At 43.5% G+C, this 20,905-nt stretch overlaps 1 long non-coding RNA gene across 1 annotated transcript in view; it reads left to right on the top strand.

The window, feature by feature from the left end:
* The first annotated feature begins 2,478 nt into the window (after nt 1-2,478).
* Nucleotides 2,479-20,905, top strand: part of LOC140106014 (uncharacterized) — a 340,407-nt gene continuing 321,980 nt past the window's right edge. Inside the window, exon 1 of the long non-coding RNA XR_011850701.1 lies at nt 2,479-2,705. This is a non-coding gene — a long non-coding RNA (uncharacterized lncRNA). The remainder of the gene's footprint in view (nt 2,706-20,905) is intronic.

The raw sequence follows: 20,905 nt of genomic DNA, 5'->3' as shown, positions 1-20,905 counted from the left end.
GGGGAGCAGTCTGTCTAACATAGGGGAGTATGGGGAGCAGTCTGTCTAACATAGGGGAGTATGGGGAGCAGTCTTTCTAACATAGGGGAGTATGGGGAGCAGTCTGTCTAACAGAGGGGAGTATGGGGAGCAGTCTGTCTAACATAGGGGAGTATGGGGAGCAGTCTTTCTAACATAGGGGAGTATGGGGAGCAGTCTGTCTAACAGAGGGGAGTATGGGGAGCAGTCTCTCTAACAGAGGGGAGTATGGGGAGCAGTCTGTCTAACAGAGGGGAGTATGGGAAGCAGTCTCTCTAACAGAGGAGAGTATGGGGAGCAGTCTGTCTAACAGAGGAGAGTATGGGGAGCAGTCTGTCTAACAGAGGAGAGTATGGGGAGCAGTCTGTCTAACAGAGGAGAGTATGGGGAGCAGTCTGTCTAACAGAGGAGAGTATGGGGAGCAGTCTGTCTAACAGAGGAGAGTATGGGGAGCAGTCTGTCTAACAGAGGAGAGTATGGGGAGCAGTCTGTCTAACAGAGGGGAGTATGGGGAGCAGTCTGTCTTATTATTTATGTAAATCACCTACCCGTTTAGGAGAAGCCTCCGGGGTCCTAATGCCCCTCTAATTGCTTTAAAGCTTTGATGACAGTTTCTAATTCATTTGCGCTGCATTCACTTTTTTATGTAATAACCATTCAGATCACTGGGTGGCGCCATATACCTTTAAACCAGACAGTGCGCCTGCATTTGTGGTTAAATACCTGTGTTCTAATGTTTTGTGTGTTTTCTCCTTTAAGGACTGAAGAGACTTTCTTAGTTGTTGCCTCCCCTTGTTGTAGATGGCACTGTAGTATTGGAACCTTCACATTACATTTCCCTATATACTATCGCCATCTAGTGAGAAGAGAAGTGAAGTACAGTCTAAGTTTTTATTCTCTATCTACAGGGCCCATATCCGAAATCCATTACAGGTCAATAACCTCCTCTTACAGCAACCAGGGAACGTGTTCTGCTCGTTTTGGGGGCTTTGGGGCTTTTGTATCCAGTCCGCACTTGTGTCCAGAGCGGTTCTCTCCAGTGACTGCAGCGCCTTTCACTTTGTGCAATTAAAGGTGATGTGTCAACAGGTGTGACCCTGCAGACTGTGACCCCTTTTTCATAAATGTGACACATAATTAACAAGAAGAGTCAGTTTTGTAAAATAAATGGTTGTTGGGGGAATCCAGAATATAACAATTCTGCCAATTCTGGAACGTAAATCAATGTAGCACAGTCCTGCTGCTACTAACAACATACACAAAGGTCTGATTACACATCTCTCCAGGGAAATAACTAACACTGGCTACAGAAAGCACAGCAGTGTGAGGACATGCCCCCAGTGCAAATAGAGAAGCTTCAATCCTGTAATATTCATCCATATTTCACAGTCCTGCTGCTACTAACAACATACACAAAGGTCAGATTACACATTTCTCCGGGGATAATACATAATACTGGCTACAAAGGTCACAGAGCACAGCAGTGTGAGGACATGCCCCCAGTGCACTTGGAGAAGCTACAATCCTGGAATATTAATCCATATTTCACAGTCCTGTCACTACTAACAACATCCACAAAGGTCTTATTACACATCTCTCCAGGGACAATACCTAACACTGGCTACAGAGACCACCGAGCACAGGAGTATGAGGACACACACTCCCAGTGCACTTGGTGAAGCTACAATCCTGGAATATAAATCCATATTTCACAGTCCTGCTGCTACTAACAACATATACAAAAGTCTGATTACACATCTCTCCAGGGACAATACTTGACACTAGCTACAGAGAGCACAGGGCACAGTAGTGTAATGAAACGCCTCCACTTAACTTGGAGAAGCTTCTCAGAATAGAAAAAAGGGGAGGGGGATTTGTAGGAGAAAGAAAAAGTTGTGAGTGTAATAAAAATTAACTTTTAATAATATATTAAAATCTAGAGTCTATTCTCATTTTTAATACTAATATCCTAACAAGCATGGCATAAATTTCATTGCCACGCTGTTGCCCCAGCCACAAATAATATAGAATAACTCCTAGGCAATCACCGGGCGGAGACCTCCCCACTGGTGACCGGCACAAACTTTCTAACCCTGGACAAAAAAGGTAAAAAATATATATCCTACACATAGTGACTATATAGCAAATACAATGATGATTGCAAAATACAAATGAAACTATGTTTTGGCCGGGCAAACAATGATGTAATATCCAGCTTTTTCATTCACCAGCCAGGACCCCCCTTCGCCCAGTGCATAAGTTTTAACATTTCTTACTCTTTCTTTTCTTTACGTTTTTAGAATTTTTTGGTACCCACCTAAACTGTAAGATGGGCATCTTATAAACAAATTGAAAATTTATGAATGTATTGGGCCACATTTATCACTTTTGTGCGCCTAAGTGTAGTAGTTGCGCCTAAATTCGGGCGCACTGTTTTGCCAGAATTATCACCAGCTACAACCATCTGTGATAAGTATATTTTCTGCCTCTTATTAATCACTTTACTTTAACACAGTTTAGGCGCAATTTAGGCGCAGTTTAGGCGCAATGTTAGATTCGGGCACTTACATGTGATCCTGCTACAAGCTCCTCTCTGCTTCTCCCACAGCCCAGAATGAAGATAACACTCACAGCAGCACCCAGGTGTGTGACACCCAGCACCCAGTGACCTCCTCAGCAGCACCCAGGTGTGTGACACCCAGCACCCAGTGACCTCCTCAGCAGTGGCTTCTCCTGGAGGGGATCCCCCAGTGCTGGTCTCCTGCTGCACCCCTGTAATTCTGCACAGTATCCCCCTCAGACACACTGGTGATACTGTGCAGAATTACATGGGGGACACTTGTATGTAGTATCTGCAGACTTCTGCAAACTTGTGCAAACTTCTCTTGCTCTTCCTCTGAGCTCAGCGTTTTGCAGAATATTTTGTAAATAGAAGGTGATGAACTGTAAATAGAGTCTGCAGCTCCTGTCTGTAATGTATCTATTATCTGTTCCAGTGTCTGGCTGAGCTTTGCTGCTAGAAATGAGCTCTTCTGCAAAGGGGCTCAGTGCTTTCTTCTCAGATAACGCCACCTTCGGGCTGGAGTGTTTTTGCACCCGTTTTTGCGCCTAAATGCAAAAGTCGCACGTGATGAATATCATTAGGCGCAGCAAAACATCTGGAATTGAATGATAGATGAGGGAAAGGTGGTTATTTTAGCTGCGCGGCTAATTTGACGTTTAATCGCAAAACGGGCGCAAAAACGGTGCGCCTAAACGAAAAGGCGCAAAAACAACAGAAAAAACAAGTGATAAATGTGGCCCATTGTATTTTAATTGAAGTTTAAATAAAATGGAATTTTTTAGCACTCTACTGCCATCTGGTGTCACTAAGTTATAGGTGCAGTTGGTAAGACTAAATGCATGGTATACGCATGTTCTGTACTAGTGGACATATATATGTCTGCGAGAGGATAACTCCTTTGTGAAATTAACTCCTAGGGATGTAGATACAGGTGGGAGTCCCCTTATGATTTCTTTAATCCCTCCTGTAGAGTAATTGGAGCCCACTTGAATTCAGTAGTGTGACTCCAAGACAGTGCAATATGATTCTCTCTTGGTGAGAGATCTTAAAGGACCTTTATTGCTGGCCAGCGCGGCACTGCTGCGTGCATGTGTCGGCTGTTATGTGTGAGGCGATACACCGCGTCTCCTCTGTCAGCTTGTCTCCCCGGCTTCTTCTAACTTGGAGAAGCTACAATCCTGGAATATAAATCCATATATCACAGTCCTGCTGCTACTAACAACATACACAAAGGTCTGATTACACATCTCTCCAGGGACAATACATAACACTGGCTACAAAGAGCACAGAGCACAGCAGTGTGAGGACACAACTGCAGTGCACTTGCAAAATCATACTCACAAAGCTATGATATTACATCTCTCCAGGGCAAATACCTAACAATGGGTGCAGTAGTCTGCATGGTCACAACTTCTGACATTTTACCACTTGTCACATGTTGTCACCACACCGCATGTGCATATAGATGTATCTGTGTCTGACATTGCCAGTGATTGTCCAGTGTATCACAGTATATACAGTATACAGGCTCCATATACCCTGTACAGCTTCTCCTAAATCCAGAGCGTCTTACAATAAATCCTCCTTCTGTTACAATGTAACAGTCTCACCAACCTTTCATCTTAACCACAATATTTTCATTAACAAACAGGAGCAGATATCATCATCGCGCCCGCTCACCGTGACTAAGCCGCGCGGCTGTGTAATGTTCTCATTAGGGAGAAGTCCCATCATCAGGAAACTAGAAAATTAAAGGTTAAAAAGCAAATTATCCCCCCCGCCCCACCGGACAGCATAATTGTCTCAAAAACAAATATTGTTTAATAATTTTTAATAGTTCTTTGTTCATTGTAAAGTCCCTACATCTACAGATCAATTTGCTGAAGGTTTGCCAAATTTTTCTAAAGATTTGAATTCGGTCCAAATTGAATCCCAAGGATTATATAAATTGGTGTTCCATTAGACATATCTCTGCATATATATATATATATATATATATATATATATATATGCAACATCCCCCACCTGGGACTAGCCTTTTCTTGGGGCCTGGAGGCAGCTGGGGCCCGGAATACTGGAGTGGCTGGCGGTTGCGGCCTAGGCACGCTAGTGTCACGGTGCTTGGTATGGGGACCGGAGGGCTGTCCCACAGCCTGGCAGGTCTCCAGCAGGGTGGTGTTGGGAAGAAATGATGAGGGAGAGGCTGAAGTACTGGTTCTCCCTGGGGCAGCCCTTAGAGTCTGTAGTGTGTGTCCCTGGTAGATGGATGGGGCGCCCTTGGTGGTGATACAGCTGTAGCAGGGACCAGACATAGGCAATGTTGTGCAAAATAACTTACAGTTCTTTATTCCAATCAACGGTAACAACACGCCAAACGATTCTGTACAAAGGCAGATTACTGGAGTGATCTTGGAGAAGGAACCTCAGGAGTTGTCTCACCAGCCTGGATGCAGGGGCAGGCTGGGATGTAGCTGTGTCCAATCCTGGAACCTGCAGCTTTGTCCTGTTTGTCCTGTGTCACTCTGTGTAGAGTTGAAGAGGCCTGGGAGGCCTGTGTGCAGATCATGTGCTCTGAGGTGGTACTTCTCAGTCAGAAGCTGGGTCTCCACTCCCTCTGTTCTAACTCCTCCCCTCACACTCCAGTTCACAATTAAGTGCATTGAGGCATATCATTGGATGACAACATTAACAGCTTAACCCTTGCCTATCTAGGCAGTATCTACCGCTGCTCAATTACCTCTATCTGTACTGGGTGGTCAAAGGGCTTATTCGCAACTACTCCTCAGTCATGCGCATTGGCAGGGACGTTGCATATATATCTTTCCCATCTTTGAGAGCTTCAACCTTTCCCTTTTCTCCTCATGCTGCTCCCTGCATATATACACAACTTCCTGCTTCCCCCTCCTTCAGTCCGTTCTCATGGCAAGCTCAACTGAATCTTTTTTTCTCACACTCCGTCTCACTGACATACAGAAGGAGAGGGAAGGGGGGAGCAGGATGAGTCATAATCTCCTGCTGCAGCTCCTCCTACTCATCAGTGTTGAGACATGTAAACAAAGATCCACAGAGAGTTTACAGACAGCACAAAAGTAAGTATCAGGGATGATAAATCAATTGATGAACATTCAGGGATTATTATTAAAGGGGTTATCCGGGTGTTAAAAAATACTGAGGGCCGGGCTGGGGTGGGCTATTTAAACATAATAAACATGTACTTACCTCGTCCGGCGCTGCCGATGTCCTACGCCGCGGTCCGTCTCCTCTGTCCGGCCGGAAGCTCCCATCTGACACCTTCTCCCAGCGCTTACAAGGCTGAGAGATAGGGACGGATGGGAAGAGCCAGCCACATTGCGCAACGGGAGCTCCCTGTGTGCGGCTTCTGTGCCCCTGTAAACAAACAGGGGCACAGATCAAATGGACCACGGCCCGGGACATCAGTGGCCCCGGAGGAGGTAAGTACATGTTTATTGTGTTTAACTAGCCCACCCCAGCCCGGCCCTCAGTAATTTTTAACAGCCGGATAACTCCTTTAAAGGGGTATTCCCACCTCACAAAGTTTAGAATTTTTTTTTTTTTTAATTTAAAAAAACGTACCTACATGCCCATAAAATCCTCTAAATAGGATTTACCTGCCCCCTAGCAACGGCCCTGTGTTGTCAGCAGCGGTGGGCCCACAGGCTCCTGGAAAGAGGCTTCCCAGCCTCCAAACCTGCCAGGAAAATGTGAACATGCATAGTTCACATATGCGGGCCACCTCGCTCGCTAGAACAGGACGCCTGCATGCATGCGCAGTAGCTTTACTGCTGCTTTTACATGAAAAGGACTTATCAGTTCCAGCAGGCTACTGCACATGCATGGAAGGCGTCCTGTTCTAGCAATCGAGGTGGCCTGCATATGTGAACTGCGCATGCGCTAACTATGTGCATTCACATTTTTCTGGAAGGTCCGGATTAGCCTCATTCCCGGCGCCTGTGCGGCCACCGCTGCTGACGAGTGGCATTGGTTGTATCTTATGTCAGCACAGGGCCGTTGCTGGGGGCAGGTAAACCCTATTTACAGTTATGGGCTTGTATGTAGCTTTTTGAAAAAAAAAAACAATAAATCAAAGAAATATTTTTTTTTTCTGTTTGGGAGATGAGAATACCCCTTTATGGCAGTAAAGGCACATGGGCAATTTATGTAAAATAGTGGCCAACCCCTTAGATTAAGGTTAAGATTGGGTCTAGCATTAGGGTTAGGCTAAGTGTTAGGGTTAGTGTTTGGATTAGGGACACCTTTAAGTTTTGCTTCTATATATAAAACGGTAAACTTGTCAGCTGCAGCACATGTGACAATGAAGAAGGAAGCGTCGGTGTATTCCCGCTCTGTTCTGATCAGATCTGGAGCGTGACCTCCACAGACGTGAGTCATCCAGTCTTACACAATCATAAGACGTGTCTGTGAGGTGAGGAGCCTGCGGAGCGGTGACCTGCACACATTTACTATACAGTAGAAAGATCACTAGACTGGATAAGATGGAGAGTGAGTGCTGCCAGCCCGATCCTGACTCAGGGTTGTGTAATGTCACGTCCTGGGATAAGCACGGAGTAGACGTGATTTTGTGGCCTTCAGGATTCCGGTGCAGACAGGAAAGGGAGTGATACACATAGTGGGTGGAATTTTATCTTGAAATTTACACTTACACAATCTTACATAAAGTTTGAACAAAGTGCAGACTGCAGCATCTGGACCGGTGCTCCTCCTTACCCAGTGGCGTAACAAGAAGCTGATGGGCCCCAGTGCAAAGTCTGTGCCGGGCCCCCGACTATAATGTATGGTTTATAGTAATAGTCTTCTCATATGGCAAAGTGACACCATAAGGGCCCCCTAAACCTCTTGGGCCCTGGTGCGACCACAAACTCTGCACCCCCTATAGTTACGCCCCTGTCCCTACCGTATTCCAATCCACAGTATGGAGACCCCCAAACAACCACCGTGCAGTGGCTTCATCTGCCCCGATTCTCTCACTATCGGTCACTCTACACTACCACTCCCAATGTCTACTTCACCGGTTCCAGTCTAGTCTGGGCCGGTACCAACAGGTCATATTTCAGGCCTTCTCCAACCAATCCATCCCACTCTCAGATAGGACTCCACTATTGCCTCCCCGCGGTTGGAGCAAAGTAGAATTTGCTTACTCCTATAGTTTCCATAACAAGTTACCATATCATAACCTCTATAAAGACTAGTGATGAGCGAACATTCAAAGACTTCACACCAGTGCCAGCTCTGATCGCAGGCGTTAACTGCGGGGGTAAGTTGAGATGAACCACCTAACAAAGTTCTGGGCCAGGTCCAGGAGAACCAGATCTGTAAAGTTCAGTACAAACTTGAACTTTGCAGTTTGGGTCTGCTCAACTCTAGTAAAGACATTTAAAGAGGTAACTCCACCACCTCCACTTACTCCAGCACTTTAGCAGGTGCTGCTTCTCTGCTTCATTTATGGTTCTGTAGACCCCTTTGTTCTCAAACAATGAGTGCCATTAGTTTCTGCATCTAGCTTTACTACTGCTCAGTAGCTGGTCCAGGGATCCTCAGTGGCTGGTCCAGGGATCCTCAGTGGCTGGTCCAGGGATCCTCAGTGGCTGGTTCAGGGATCCTCAGTGGCTGGTCTAGGGATCCTCAGTGGCTGGTCCAGGGATCTTCAGTGGCTGGTCCAGGGATCCTCAGTGGCTGGTCCAGGGATCCTCAGTGGCTGGTCCAGGGATCCTCAGTGGCTGGTCCAAGGATCCTCAGTGGCTGGTCCAGGGATCCTCAGTGGCTGGTTCAGGGATCCTCAGCGGCTGGTTCAGGGATCCTCAGTGGCTGGTTCAGGGATCCTCAGTGGCTGGTCCAGGGATCCTCAGTGGCTGGTCCGTCGACTACCGACCTGACAGTTTAGGCTGAAGTTATATACTGGACTTTGTTATATCACATCATTAAGATCAATAACACATAGAAATATTCTGTGCATTACACTTTTTATTATCAAAATTAATACATTTTTTATTTACAGTCTTCTATATACAATACTTCACAGCTGTAGTAATGGAGTCCTCTGAGCACAAAATGTATGTTCTACCATCAGGCAACTTTGACTATCCTGCAACTTTTACATCCTGAAATAATCAAGCCTATGACTTGTGAACAGGTTCTGTAGTATCTCAAATTAATGTTTATCAACCAATGTTCCCTATTTACCCAGATAACGTATGCCACCACCAAGGCGGGACTTTGTCTATCATTGCTCTACATAGTACGGTTCAGTGTTGAGTCACAGGAGGCATTGTTCCCCTTCAGCAGTCAGATGACAGGGCGCGCCGCTCCTCTCTGCTCTACTTCCACAGTGTAAACCTTCCCCCTGTCCAACCTGTTCCAGGGACATGGAATTACATTCCTTTCCCTCACGTAAACCTCTCATTACTGCCTCCTAATTGGTCCTGAAAATCCTGATATTTACAAACTTAGATTTTTTTTAAAAAAACTCAATGGGGGGAATTTACTAATTCTGGCGCACGCACGACTGTCGGCATCAGAGATCAGTCTCCGGAAAGCACAGCCCGATGTATTAAAGTGCCGCACGGCTGTAAGTAAATAATGGGTAGACGGAAATAATCAGTCGTGCGCCATAAAATGCCGACATCAATGAAGTGTGCCCCAAAAATCTTACATGGACTGCGCCTTAATTTTGCTCTCTGACCATTTTTTCCCTGGTCTACTGTGCGCCAAAATTTGCTCCTATAAATGCCGACAAAATACACATAAATGTGACGGATAATGTGGAAAAATTAGGCCACGTCCACTTGCCCCCCCAAAAAGACGGAGGAATCGGAATAGTCGGAAACATCTGTTCTTTCTGGCGCAAACTCATTATAAATGACACAATACACTTTTGCGCCAAAATAACCCCACAAAACCAACAATTTTTGGGCGCAAGTACAATAATACATCTGCCCCAAGGTGCCGATGTTATATTACAGCAATCTTTATAATTGCGTAATTGATTTTTAGTGGGTAAATATTCCTCCCACAGGCAGCGTACAGTCGACCTGCAGTATTATGCCACCACGATGGGGCTTGTCCATAGAGGTGGTCCACCTGGGGTGTGTTCAGGACCTATTGTATCGAGAGCAAACACAGGGTTGGAAAATTAGTCCAAGGTCCAAAAATTGTGTAAAAACAGAACCGTTTTTCCTGCCTGGCTAATGGGGGACCTTCTAGATGTTGTCATGAAGCCCCCTCTCTTCTCTTACACGGTCTCTTCCCTTGGAGGAGCTTTATCATCAACTTTATTGGAAATTTGCATGAAACACAAGATGAGTAAAGTAGCACCGGAACAAATATGTGCTCAGTTTCCTCAGTCATTCATCAGGTCACCCAGTATCGGACTGGCCCACCAAAGTACCAGAGGATTTTCCGGTGGGCCCTGTCTAGACCCAATACTGAACCCCAGAGGTCCATCAGAAAACAACACAATCTGAAGGCTGCTAGAGTATATCTCCTGGGGTGATAATGAAGAGTGGGCCCCCGGATTGATTTTCTCTGGTGGGCCTAAGGAAATCCAGTCCGACACTGAGGTCACCCATTACTTTTACCAAATGTAGATGTAAGGGGGAGGTTTGTTTTCCTGTAACTAAAAGCATTTTCTAATTTAAGACCTGATTGTTGGAGGTGATAAGGATCAGTCACTGTCATGTACACAAATTACTAACTCCTTGCAACAATTAAGGTTGGAGTTTTTTTCTCACCTTTGGGCAAGTCATCTCTTTGTTCATCAAGCAACTGGAAAAGTCAGATGTAGCTGGGTCAGTAGTTACTATACATTGGATAGTCACAGCTTTTATAGCCACCAGTTTACACAATTGCTCATTCTGTGATGCCCATCCTGCCTGTAAACAGCTTACTTTTAGGTAATCATTTAAGCTTAGCTTCAGCATTAGCAACATGAAGTTTTCAAGAACTGTAATGTTTGATCAGTCATAGACTGTAAGCTCTTTCGAGCAGGACCCTCACTCCCATTGTTCCATATAACTGTTTGTACTCTCTCTATATATATTTGGAGCTATATAAATAAAGATTATTATTCTGTGTCCTGTTTAATGTCAAACTGGGGTTCCTTGGATTCGGCGGATACAATTTTTGTAGGGAACTACCCTCCTTTGACTAATCTAGGAGCATCCAGTGAGACTTTCTTATGTTGGACTTCTGGGGCCCAGTATTGGTGAGAGTCTGGGCTCGTGGATGTATCGTCGGTTGTCGGATCCAACACAGATCCCCTTCAATGCCTCCCTAGATACAGCACATTACAGAGGTACATAGATGTAATGGTTCTTCAGCTTAGTCCTATTCTCTGCAGTATTCATATCTCTGTTACAAGAGTCTTTAGACCCCTCAGATCTAGTGATAGTAGACATCTCTCCCAATCACTGTGCCCCCCTTTTAAAGTCGATGGGTTTTACATGGATAAGCATCCCGTAAAAACCTTCATTTTTTCCAAAAGTTAACAGTAAAAAACATTGATAGTTTCATAACGAGAATGACCATATTTTACAGCACACCCCAATATGGTCTGATAAATAACACATTATGGCATTAATAAATATATAAAATACTTCTCGCAACGTCAAGTCTACTTCTTCAAGATTAAACCATAGATTTATCAAGATGCTAGTCTTTAATCTTCATTCTTCCCAATTTTTGGTCCAATAAATGCTATGGATGTATCAAGGCACCTTGGGGTTTTTAAGAACTAGTCAGTGTAATCAGCCCTGTGCCATTGTGCCCCTATAAGAATAGGTTGGGTTCCTTCATCCACGTGAACCATCATGAAATGTTTTGAGGTATTAGATTCTTCATGGAGAATAATTGGTAAGATACATCTGCATGATACAACCAGATCTTGTTGGATCTTCCATCAACCTTCTTCTTGGGATGGTAAAAAGACTTCATCCCAGTTAGGTATGGACTCGTTATAAGTTGGAGGAGGTGTTATAGGCTCTGGGAATCGTTCTTCTGGGATGAATCCAGATCTCTTGATTTCATGAATGTCGGAGCTGATACGGAGCAAGGTGGGGGTGGGGAGTCTCATATCGCTAACTCCTGCTCTTCTTTCACGTTCCAGGGCACTTTGGTAAGGAGGGGGTTCGGTATCTGGAGGAGGACCAAGAGTTACTGTCCATACTGTGGCGGAACCATAGAGTATAACATCTTCGTAACGTGGAGCTTCAAACTGAGCTGCCTCGCTGTAAGAGCAAAAAGGGAAACTTATTAATTAAACTTGAAAGAAAGTAATTTAAAAAAGCTGAAAATTAAAGTGTTTCCTCAATGTGGTCTAAAGAAAATTTTACTCCAACTGCTATAAAATGATGTTGGGGGAAGAATGATAGTTGCAGTCTATTGTTTTGAGTAGAGATGAGCGGACCCGAAGTTTCAGGGTTCAGGTGTGCTCCTTGTAACCTGGACATGATGCCAGATGGAATAGCCAATATGGCAAATTGACGCCCCTAACTACTAGCCATGGCGGTGATTGGCTGACGGACATCCCTGGCCAATAATAGGCGTGGCTAGTGGCTATGCACATTAATTTGCAAGATTGGCTGTCGGCAGCCAATTTGGCTATATGTGTGGGTCGCAAGGGGTACACCCAAACCTTATACTGAAACCTCATCTCATCTTCTTTTTAGTAATGTCAGAAAGACCCTACGAGAACCCTCAACATTTCTATTTTTATATATATGCTAATGGAAAAATATAGAGATTTTTTCTTTCCTTTTACTTGATGATACAAGTTTAACACTAAATTACTAAGTCACTACACACAAACTGAGCTCACCAGATGACATTCATGCCAACGAGCACCCAATGTGGTGGCAGCAGGTATCTTAAATACTGTAAATTTTGTAATATTTGCAATTTTATACAAGTTGTGTGTCACTTTTAATTTTTCACAGCGTCTTTTCTTTCGAATTGAAAATACCTGAGATGGATTATGAAAGGGGAGGCATCATCAGGTTTAGGGTTGGTGCTCGTTTGTTGCTTGCAATACCTGAGCTAGTACATATCTACCCTTCTAGCTGTTTACTGAGTAGAACATGCTGGTACTCCAGTTGGATCTGGTTGAGTCTGGTGACCATCTCGACAGACACCTGTGTCACTCAGCCCCAAGGATTGTTTTTTTAGTGGTTTTGTTCACTGTTACTCTCTCTTGCAATAACTCACAAAGTAGTAGTAGATGTAGATGGAGCATGTTGGGTTCATCAGAGGAGAAAGTTCTGAGGGCTTATCTTTAGGCTATTCACAGATGCACTCTATTTTCGTCCTATACATCGCTGAGTATACACATTGGCCAAAATGTTATTTGTCAAAGAGCCCAAAGAACCCAAGTTATTTGGTATGTCCTCTACTGAACCCCATGCATTCTGTTGTGGTAGGACAATTTTAGAGCAGAGCTTTTGCCAAATGTAATACTCTCTCATTTCTAGTTTGGTACATAAAAGTAGTGTCAAGATTATTTGGGGGAAAAGCGAGTAGTCCCTAGGCACTGAACATGCCCTGTACCACCCAAAGTGCCAAAAGTTGAGAACCTAAGATGTAATCTGGATTTGCTTGGATCGTCACAATGAAGTTCCCTTGCAAAATAGGATGACTCTTTGAAGGTCCTTCCAACACAGCACCCACCTAAGACCAAATAATTCCTGTTGTGGCAGGACAATATTAATGGATAAGAGAATGAGCCCACTGGTAGATAATTTCATTTTTTATTTCAGAGATCTCTCCGTTTCATAGACCCTAACCTCCTAATAACATTTACCAGCTAGGAGGCACTATTTGTACATTAAGAAGCTAGGCACTATTGAACCCAACCAAATCTGGACAATCTTTGATCTCAGCAATGAGATCTGCTTTCGTAACAAGTAGAACTACAAGAAGTTCCCCAATAAGACTCTATACGAATTGTGGTTTATCCATGACTATTGATCCCGTCCTGAACATAAGAGACAAAATAGAGATGGAATGAGCAAGAGTTTTTGGGATGTGCTCATGGTCTTCATTAGAGAACCTTGGAGCACCACACTATATAATTCCCCCCATCTACCTACACCTCCTTCTATTAAGTTGCAGGATTTTTCTAGTTTCACTCTTCATTTCAATGTATCATATTAGAGATAAGTTAAAATAGAGGGGTCTGACTCTGTGTAGGATCCTCATCAGGTGGCCACGGTGTAGAGTGGTGACAAAGAGCATCTCTAGATGTAGAGGACCTGTCCTGCAACTCTTGGGCGATGTGTAATGTTGTCCCCTCCAGCTGTGCCAAATTATTAAGCAGTATTAATACTTTGCAAATTGCATTTTGATAATAGACATGTAACATGGAATCAGCAATGTACAAGTAGACCTCTGCTCCAATGCTCCAATATCCAAAATTTGGTGGCACACCACATGGCAAGGTTCCACGGCTGCAAAAGTTCTAACAATACATTTGCCTGTGATCATATGTATGCCATTATAATATGACCCATTATCCATCATAGAGCACTTACCCTTCATTCTGACGCTGTCCCGTGGTCCTGGTTTCAGTTTCTGTGGGATTTTCTACATTTTCAGATCTTCTTGATTTTCTGAAACAAGTTGATAATGTCACTAAGAGATAGCAAATAACAGCCAGGCTCCCGGCCGACAGGAAACAGATCCCCAAGATGAAGACTCTATCCGATACGGTCAGTAGAACCACACCGATGAGCATGAAGGCCATCCCAAGGGTCACCACTGCCCGATGCAGTCCCTTCCATAGAAAGCTCGATGCCATGGCAAGATGTGTAGGGCCAACTAGAGAAGGAACAAAGAAGAGCTGAATAAGACATGCTGCATTATATAGCATCTATAGGACATGTATAGAACAACTCCACCCAGAAAACTACATTTGACTTTACCTTAGTCAACATTCCTTATACTCCAGGTGCTTTTTTTCAAGCCTCAATGGGTATCTCCTAAAACAGATGCTGAATCCTACAGAGAAGAGGTTCTATCTTCCAAGAACCCCAGGAAATAGACCTAAAGCCTCTAAATTTGGTTGTCTTCTGCTAGACCTCTGAGGTCCAGTGTTTAGGTAGAGCCTGCACCCATTGGAGAATCCTTCGTTACTTTAGTGGACCAGTCTAATACCAGCACAATGAGATGGTAACACAATTTTCAGAAATATGAATATTCTAGATGTTTTAGATGTTCTACTTTGGTCTATACACAGGTCTCATTGGGGAAAGAAGAAACAAAGGACAATTATTTTATTGGAATTTCCAAAACTGGAAGTGATAAAAGACATTTCATGGTACCACCATAGGTACTTCACCCTCTCAAAACCAAATATTCTACATAGCTCCATCTGTCCAGAGGTGGAGCTTTTGAGATCACTTTCTCCTGTTAATTTGTAAGCTATTCTAACATAAGTTTATTAAACGGTTCATTTGTGGCTTAGGTCTTAGACCATTTACAATGTGTTGAACTTCAACAATCATAAGATCTCAGCTCTGCTGTACAAGGTTCATAAAGGGGAGAGGAATATAAGGGAAACATTGGGGGTCATTTACTAAGGGCCCGAATCGCATTTTTCCGACGGGTTATCCGAAAATTTCCGATTTGCGCCGATTTTCCCTGAATAACCCGGGATTTTGGCACACGCGACGGAAATCGGGGGGCGTGGCCGTACGAAAACCCAACAGGTTCGGAAAAACCGCCGCATTTTTTTAAAAAAAAGTGTCGCTGGACACGCACTTACCTGCACACGGCCTGGCTTGGTGAAGTTCAGTGCATTCCGAAGAACTTCAGCGCAGCAGCGACACCTGGTGGACGTCGGAGGAACTGCCTTAGTGAAATGCAGGATGACACGAATCCTCCGCAGAGAACGCGCCGCTGGATCGCGAATGGACCGGGTAAGTAAATCTGCCCCAATATTTTCAATCTCCTGAAGGACATATGTTCCATCCTAGCACGTGTATTATGCCCTGATGTTCTGTCCCACTGACAGTTTCCCTTTAATTGGTTATTTATATATTTTTATGTTCCGTTGGGACCTTCCACATTTCTCCTCAGGTTCCCATTGTCATGTAAACTTTTTCATATGGCTATTTGACTGTTTATACCCACACAGAGCAGCCCTTCCCTTAGATATCATTTACTTGGATCAATTTTAAATTTTTTCTGTGAATGTATTTGGAAATTACATGTTTGAGGAAGAACAGTAAAAATCTGTCTAACAACTATGCACTGATATGCAAATATGTAATAGGTATGACGTGTGGTCATATATATATAGTTACATAATTGGTATTTACCCACATAATCAGGTTCATCCAGAGGATGGGAGAGGACACAATGGAAGGGAGGGGTACATTTTAGAGAATTTAAGACATTCTTGAACTTTTTTTTTAATCATGGGACATATATCCTCATGGACGTGTAACGGTCCTCAGTGAAAACGCATTCATATACATGTATTAGGGAGGAATCTTCTTTCAGCTTTATGGGCAGCAGACTGACATTGTGCTGACAATATAGGGAAAATGAAAGGAGTTGGCCAGGAATTACAATTGATGGCACTGAGTAACTTGAGCAGTTGAGTTAATTGGTCAAGGATAACAGCCAACCCTGTACCGGTCAGTAGTCGGCCACCAATAAACACAAGAACTCAGAGCTAAAAGCAGTTTGCTCCATGTCGCTACATTGGACATCTACAGACACATTTCAATGGAAATCATGGCTGCCCTGACAGATCCTAGACACCATACGAACAACTCCTTTTGGCTCTGTGCCCTGTGTATACATAGTTTTTTACCCAGAGAAATATAAAAGATCATGTGAGTGCTATGTCCATCACACTTGAAAAATTTTTCTAGACTTTGGTATTTGGAAAAAATATTGTGCAGCCAAAGTTTTTGTTATGTGCAAACAGATCCTTCATACATCCAGAGTACACATTGAGCAATTAGGTCTATTGTATCAACACATGGTTGGATAGATAGAAGAGATAATCAAGATGATCATTGACTGAATAAACCCAAACCTTTTACTTTGGAAAGAAAGTTATGAAGATCTCTGGCTGAGAACATCATGTCAGGAATACTGGGTAGATGTCACCATGACTGCAAGAAGGTGTAGAAAGCCAAGTCAAGTAGACACAACGGCACAATGATAAACAGATAGTTGGTCAGGTTGAGCAATAAAGAGGTAGACATGGTCAAACTAGCCATGTCAAGTGCCAAGAATACAAAATAGAAGAACACATTTGGAGCTACATTTAGCATTGACCCTTTTGCTTTGGCACCCGAGACAAGGACCCTGTGCATGGTTGCTTGGGTACTCCAAAAAGAACTTGGGAGAACAGAAGACTTGAGAACATAAGGAATAGGAAGCATGAGGATGGCGGAAGAACACAGAAGAGCTCCAGCAGGAAGGAGCACACTGGAATTGAGAGCCACAAGAATGATCAGGGTAGAAGATGGCAAATACAATTATAGGAGATCAGTCAACAATCGTTGAAAGTCAACAAAGGTTTTAATTGAGTTGGGGGGGGGAGGCCAAAGGAAAAGGTTGATGTGCTACACTGGAATTATAGTGCGTAAATAAAGAGTCCTATCATGTACAGACTATGATATAGCCTTCAGTGGTTCTACACTTGATTCATGGATCATCTTAAATATTAGAGAAAATGTTATTTAGAATAGGTGGTCCATTCAAAGCAAGTGTAAGAAGGCTGAAAATCTATCTCTGGATATAATGGAGATCTCCTAAAAAAGTGATCTTTCTGGCAAGTTTTGGTATACAGAAATTTCCTGGAACATATTTGTTTTTATTGGCAAACCATCCATCAAGATGTTGGGCAGGTCCATCAAATCCAACCTATAATTGAGTGTGTTCAAGACCGCAATAGAAGACAGGACATTCTCAAAGTAGAAACTCTACTTACATGTTCATGGTAGGGTTGGTGGCTGTAAGTTATGCAAGTATTTCAGAGTTGCCCCAGGCTAATATTGACTCATATCATTGGAATGAAGACCAAAAGAGAGAAAGAAGATACTTTCCCATTGTCACATCGCTGTCAGGCGTGTGCTCCAGTTATGTCATTGGTTTGTGTAAGTGTTCCTCGGAGTCACATGTGTCAGACATGCTTCTTGTTCGTCTAGATCTTCTTGGATATTCTCTATGTAACTATCCTGTTATTTATTGACAGCAGCTTAGGTTGACAAGTAGCCAATGGGATTGACCTGTATAACTCAGACTTGCTTGAAGTGTGACCCAACTTCCTGAAGATCAGATCCAGATCTTATTATGCAGAAGGGCCCTTGTTTCCAGGTGTAATGGCTACCCTTGCAGTTACTATAGCCAGTGGGAAAGTGGGAAGTACAGGAAGATCCACCAAAGGTCCTAGAGTTCTAACTCAATACTGGACCTTAGAGGCCCAGTATAAGACATTTGGAGGTTACTAGGGCCGATGAAGGTTAACCCCCAAGATTTTTTATGGTTTTTCCAAGGAAGCCGAGTCCTGCACTACTTATATCTAAAAAAAAAAGCAATCATGGCTTTATCCTTCAAGGGCAATACTGTTTTGAAGATTGAATATTTGACCATCAAAGTTCTTTTTAATATCTGTCTAATTCTTACAGGCTCTTCCACCTATATATTATTTTACATACAAAAAGTAGAGTTCAAGTCTGCACAGCTTTATGGAACTCCTAAGGAGGGGGGGTGCAGAGCCTGCAGAGGTCCTGGCTTGGTCCTTACGCAGATACAAATTGGAAAAAGTGAGCAGCACTCCAAAGGTAGAACTCAAAAGTTGGTGTTCTTTATTGAGGCAAGTGGCAACATTTTGCTGTCGAAAAAGGTGTCCAACACCGAAACGTTGCCACTTACCTCAATAAAGATCACCAACTTTTGAATTCTACCTTTGGAGTGCTGCTCGCTTTTTCCAATTTTTATTATTTTATATATGTATATATATTTTTGTGTCTGTTTTTACTAGATCCCCAACAATCATCAACAAATGTTCAATTCCCCTGCAGTGCCCCTAGAGGCCCGATGAAAAAGTACTTGAAATAAATGGGCCCTACACGTACTGGAAATAAAATCTGGGTCCTCCAAAGATTCTCTAGTAGTAAACTGCTTTGTGTAAGTTGTAGATTTCCCAAATTAACTCACAATGCCGTTAAAGGAAATGTCCCACAAAACTTACTTAAGTGACTCACCCCCTAGAAATCAGCAGAACAGTGGACCAAAAATTCCCCCAGCGATCTGTAATTTATTCTCTATTTATCCTCTATCCTGTCATAGTGGAAAGTTACCCATGCAGGACACCTCCTTTAAGGGTTTCTAAGCCAGTTAAGATGTAGGTTTGACAATCCATCAATCATTATAACACTAAATTATATCACTAAATTGCATATGTATAAATAGAGAACAATTCAAAATATGGACATGTCTACCTAAGGGCAGTGGGTACGGACAAAGCACTGGCTATGGCTGACCTTAACAATGTGTGTCCATAGGAAGTATCAGCCTAGATGTATCTAATTTAGTTGAGTATGAAGTTTAGTATGAAGATGTCATCACACTGTCTAAAAACTCTGGAGGTGTTAACCCAAAGACATTAGTCAATATTGAATGTAATAGATTGGGGATCCAAATAAGCATTCCTCAGAGGACACCATCCAAGCTTTAGCTCTCCCTGCCCCCAGGCCACTCTACCCTCTTCAACATGCCACAGTATCTCTAAGTTGTAAGACCATGCTTGGACTTGTAAACCATCGCGCATATACACATGGGAGCCTACCTGACCTTTCAAGGCAAACTACAACAATAAGAGACTTTCAATGGGTAAGCTACCTAAGCTTTAGGATACCATCAGGTCTTCGGGTGATGTGTCCTCTTTCCAATGAAGGTCCACCAAGGACCATTGAGAGAACTTTGGCAATTTCTTACTCAAAACTTCTGCCATTCAACACCGAAGTCCTGACAAGACCTATACTTAGCACCACAGCCGCCCGACTTGGTGCGCACCGTATGCTTGCCGTGACCAGGAGCCATAGAGGTCAATGGGGGCCGTGATATGGTTGCAAATCATATGAATGAGCCCTAGGTCCCCCTAGACACAAGCCTAGCATTATACAGGGGATGATGGGGTATTCAGGATTCATGTCTTCCAGGTTGCACTCTGACAGATGACCACAGAATGCAGTAAACCACTAGCTAAGGTTTAGTCACTTCACCCTCACTATAATTATACGTCTATGCCATAAAGTTATTCATCTGATATTTTGTCTGTGTATTTGTATCAATTACCCTTGAATGACATGACGTCTGGTTTGTGCTGGTATATTAGTTGTACATTGACATTATGCGTCCATAAAATTATTTGGCAACGGACATCGTCTTTCTAGAACTGATTGCACTTATAAAGGTTGAGCAAGAACTTGTTCAACATTCATGAAAGCTGGTCACATTGTTGTCCCATCATTCCTTAAAGGGGATGTTAAAGACACCGCTCTTGTCTGTAGTTTGTTCCTTTTGAGGGAATAGGGCTAAGCTGTAATTGTAAACACAACCTTGAAAGAAGCCCCTTTAAGGATGGATGCAATAGTTCTGTAACATGGCCGCAGTTATAATGAATGAGCCTTCACTTCAAGTGCCCTCAATAGGCATATTGTACTTCTACAGGTTGCTCATTCACAAACATAGTGCAACTTATAGAAAACTATAGGAACTTTGAATGGGTAGTAGTCTACGGAAAGTTAGAAGGAAATAGAGTAACCCAATAGGTAAACAGCCAAGAAGTGGGTTTCAACCCATCAGAACCTCCTGTGTGGCATGAGTGGAGCCCACCTGATCCTCCTGTCCAGAATTGTCCATTGATGGATGGTGGCCCTACAGACCCTTCTGTCAAGGTATAGATAGAGTAATCCACCAGATATTCCTGTGCAGGACAGAACTGTCCATGAATGTCTCTGGATGGTTTTTGGATAGAAAGATCAGGTGGACTTCACTCATACCCAGACAGGAGGTTCTGATGGTGGCCCTCCTTACCAGGAATAGATATTAGTCCACCAGATTTCCATGTGCAGGACAGAACTATCCATGAATGTCCCTGGACGGTTCTGGATAGGAAATTCAGCTGGGCTTCACTCATACTTAGACAGGAGGTTCTGATAGTGGCCCTCCAGACCCTCCTTACCAGGAATATAGAGTAGTAGTCCACCAGGAATGGGGAAGAGGGGGCACCAGGTTCTTCTGTCTGGGCCAGCAAGCCCTGTCGTCCATACA

This window comes from Engystomops pustulosus, chromosome 11 (assembly GCF_040894005.1).
Source record: "Engystomops pustulosus chromosome 11, aEngPut4.maternal, whole genome shotgun sequence".
Lineage (NCBI taxonomy): Eukaryota > Metazoa > Chordata > Amphibia > Anura > Leptodactylidae > Engystomops > Engystomops pustulosus.
This window is presented reverse-complemented; position numbering and strand designations above follow the sequence as displayed.